Raw genomic sequence first — 3,833 nt, forward strand, 5'->3', positions numbered from 1 at the left:
TCGAGGTCTTTTCATCATTTCGCACCATAAATTACTCGAGCGCTAATACTAAAGTCTGGGAATTAAATTTATCATCGTGAAAAAAATTTAGCGGACCATTACTTAACCTCAATTATTTGATTTAGCAACATAGGTGGGCTCATGATTTAATTAGGCTAGAGCAAACTCCCATTTTATTTTAATTATTAGCCCAACTCCTTAGATTATTTAAAGAATTGGTCCATTAATTAACAAAACCTTAGCCCATGCATTTAATTTATAGAGGCCCAAAAGAAGAAAAGGAGAGGCCCAAATGAAAGAGGCCCAATTTCTTCCTCCCTCAAAACTATCGGCCTCTCTCTCTCAAAACACAAAATCCCCAAAATCAAAATCAAAAACCCCAATTCCTAATCCTTGCTTTGGAGAGGAACGACGGCGCATCTCCCCCCCCTTCGTCGCCGGCTCCAGCTCTGGATCGACGGCGCGCCTGTGTCGCCGTTATCGCGCGGCGAGCTCCGCCGTCGCCGCTGCTCCAACTCTCTCTCTCCTTCTTCCCTTCTAATCTCTCCCTCCTTCGGCTGCTACGCCGCGCCTCTGAAATTCCCCTCTCCGCTCATCCTTTGCTCGTTCTCGGCGATTCAGCGCCGTCGCCGACGTCTCCGGCTGAGGTAGACGCGGCTTGGCCCGCCTTGAAGACCAGCCCGCCGTCGCCTCATCTTTATTAGCGGAGTCGCCGACAGGAAGGAGGCATCGCCTCTCTTTCTCCCTGCCTCCGGCGTTCTCCTGGCTCCCTCCGGCGAATTCTCTACCGCCGTCATCGCAGCTCGCCGTCCGGCAGCTCTCCCATCACTCCTTGCTCCAAAGCTAAGTTTTTTTCCTCTCATTTATTTCCTTGTAACAATACTATGTTTCAAAGATGAAGTCTTAGTGTATCTTACTGTGTGATGTTGAAACCATCTTGGGTAGTAATTTAATTGGGGAAAACTTTGATATCAAAACTTGTACATGAGGCCTACTGTGTTGGTTTGTATTCTTACTCAAAGTATGGGTTCTATCAGTCGATATTGCTAAGTTCACATTGGATTTTTGAGCACCTATAGTTCTAAGTTCTTGATTATCTATGATTGGCTATCATGATGCATTGGTGAGGGTGGGCTATGGAATACCTCTCCTTTGCGATTCTCGTTTTACGGCTGCTTCTCCGTGTTGCCGCTGCCCCTCCTCGCCTTCTTGCTCCTCCCGATTCCTTGCTGCACTCCTTGATTGTGAGTGAATTTGTGGTTTCTGGGGAGGGAGTCAGGGGCGGTTTATGGTGGTTTATATAGGCGAAGTGTGGTGTACTCGTGAGGCCTTAAATGGCTGTCAAAGCTCTTTGTTTTCATGCTGCAGATGGCACCTTTAGTTTACTTCCTTTGTCTCTTTCTTGAAACATAAGTACTACCTTCATTAGGTTACTTTGTTTGATGTGCAGGGGAAGCAGGTGGCTGTTCGGTTTGGGCTGATTTGGCGCAGCTGGAGGGACACGTTTTGGGCTAGCTGATCAGCAAGGTATCGGTCAAAGGATAGGTTGCCACTCCAAAAGAGGCAAGTCTCAAATTCTTGGCAGCAATGAGAGGTAAATTCTAAATGTTTTATCTCAGTTGTCCCTTCATTCATTTATTACTTAGTACACAGGTTTGCAGCCTTGTACTCCTAAGTTTTAAGAATTTTTGTTTTCACATACAGCTCTCGGTTTGGTGCATTGGCTGTGTAGGAGTGTACCTCCCATTTTGGGATCATTTAGACCTCCTTTGGTAAAGAAAGGATGCCTCCTTCCTTGTTTGGTTTGATGTTGGGAAAAGTAATCTAAAATATTTATTAGTTTTGTAGGTTCTTGCAGGTTTAATGGCAGATAAAGGAAAAGGGTTTTTTTAAAAAAAAATTGGGGATGTGGCCTGGGATCGAGACGAGGCAGTCGGGCTGGCTGCACGGGCCTTCGGGCTGCCCTCTAAGTCTTTGGGCCGAAAGAAATCTCGTGTTCGAGAGTCGAGGCCCAACTCTTTGTATATTTGTATTCTTAAATTCTTTTTTTTTTTTTTGTCAACACATGTGTAAATCATTTTTATTTCTTGACGTTTATTGTATTTCACACGTATATACGAAAATCTGTTTTAGTTTGATCGACACTCTTCAAATTAGCAACCAAGCAAGACCATCGACTAATATTTCTGATTTGAAAACAACAAACATTTCTCTAGGTTGACATTAGTCTTAAAGAAAAGGTAACAAAGAGCGGGTATTACAAGGGAATAGTACGGAAGATTCGTGGTCGATAAACCAAGGATCTCCGGGTGGTGCAGCTAACAACGTCAATCCAATGATGGATCAAGAGGTAATAATCGAATCTACATCGAATATGCATGATTATGTGTTTATTTGATGTTATATCTATAGATCTATGTTTATTGCATTAAATTGGAGTCGAATGCATAATCACCTAAATAGATCCGTTAAGGACCTGCTTGTTTTCCGTGTCTTCCGCTGCGGTAGTCCCAACAACTGGTATCAGAGCCAATTTTTAGGCTCTGGTTATGTATTTGATTAATTGAATTTTTCGAAAATTGTAGTGTAAGAACTTGGGATTTTCGAAAATAATGCAATGTGTGTTGCATCTATGTTTTTCTTGATTTTCTTTTTGGATCTATGATATGATGTTTCTTTATCGATGATTGAATATTGAGATTATTGGATTTAAATCCTAAGATCTACGAAATATTCTAGATCTATGATGAACAACATTAGATCTATATATTCTAAGTAATATATGCTAGATTATATGTTTGTTGATTACATATATGTATGTGTTTAAGTGAATATGTGTTTTTTGAATCAAGAAATAAAGTGGTTCATGATTGAATACTTGGATCGATGAAAGAATATTATGAATCTTGAATTTTATTCGAATTTTTCACAAGAATATTCTAGATCTAAGCAAGTATTCATAGATCTATAGTTTTATGTTCTTTATATGCAAGAATAATTTAAATTGCTAAAAAGCTAGATGTTTAAATATGCATATTTGATATGAACATAAAAGATTGTTACAAATTGAGAAATGAATAATTAAGATTTAAGATCGCGGTCAAGCGAAGCGACCGCGATGAATCTAGTTAATTAAATTAAAAACGAACAAAGGAACACAAGGGTCAAACCCTAGGTGTGTTCGAAACCGGGCTGAGGATCTTGCCTTGTCGGGGATCGCCGATCCAGATCCGGCTGAGCGAGGCAGCCACGGGGGCTGGGGAGTCGCCGTCTTCACCGGACAGCAGCCGTAGTCTTCGGACAGCGGCAGCTTACTTTCCGGGCGGACTGCAGCGACGCTACAGTCACAGGAGCTCCGGCAGAAAGCTGGGCAGCGGCTGGACAGTCGCGTGACAGCAGCAACGCCCAGCAGCGGCGTTGTCTTCGGGCGGCGGCGGAGGAGCTGTCCTTGACGGACAGCAGCTGCGTCGTCGACGAACAGCAGCTCCGAAGGACAGCGGCAGCCCTGACTTCGGTTAGGGCAACAGCCACGGTGTTCTAGGCAACGGAGCAGCAGAGACGGCGGCAGTCAGCGGGCGGCGGCTACTCTAGTGGGAGCATCACGGAGGCAACGCTGCAGTGACAGCAGCTCTTTCTCCGGGCAGTGGCGACGCTCGCGGCAGAGGCGGCGACGCTGTAGTGGAAGCAGCGCCGGCAGCCGCGAGAGGCGGCGGAGGTCAGACGTGGCAGCAGCAGCTGCTGCGAGGCCCAGTGGCGGCCTAAACCCTAATTAGGGTTTTGGTTGTGTCGTCTCGTCTTCGTTTTCGTTTCGTTTCGTTTCTTAATGCACAAGT

At 44.5% G+C, this 3,833-nt stretch overlaps 1 long non-coding RNA gene across 1 annotated transcript; it reads left to right on the plus strand.

Moving 5' to 3' along the window:
- The first annotated feature begins 340 nt into the window (after nt 1-340).
- Nucleotides 341-2,105, plus strand: LOC148934358 (uncharacterized). Its single transcript, XR_016134361.1, has 3 exons — nt 341-1,594; nt 1,705-1,772; nt 1,849-2,105. It is a non-coding gene; the product is annotated as an uncharacterized LOC148934358 (long non-coding RNA).
- Nucleotides 2,106-3,833: the final 1,728 nt, after the last annotated feature.

Source organism: Salvia hispanica, chromosome 1, assembly GCF_029641045.1.
Source record: "Salvia hispanica isolate PSC_SH4W2 chromosome 1, Shi_PSC_v1, whole genome shotgun sequence".
Lineage (NCBI taxonomy): Eukaryota > Viridiplantae > Streptophyta > Magnoliopsida > Lamiales > Lamiaceae > Salvia > Salvia hispanica.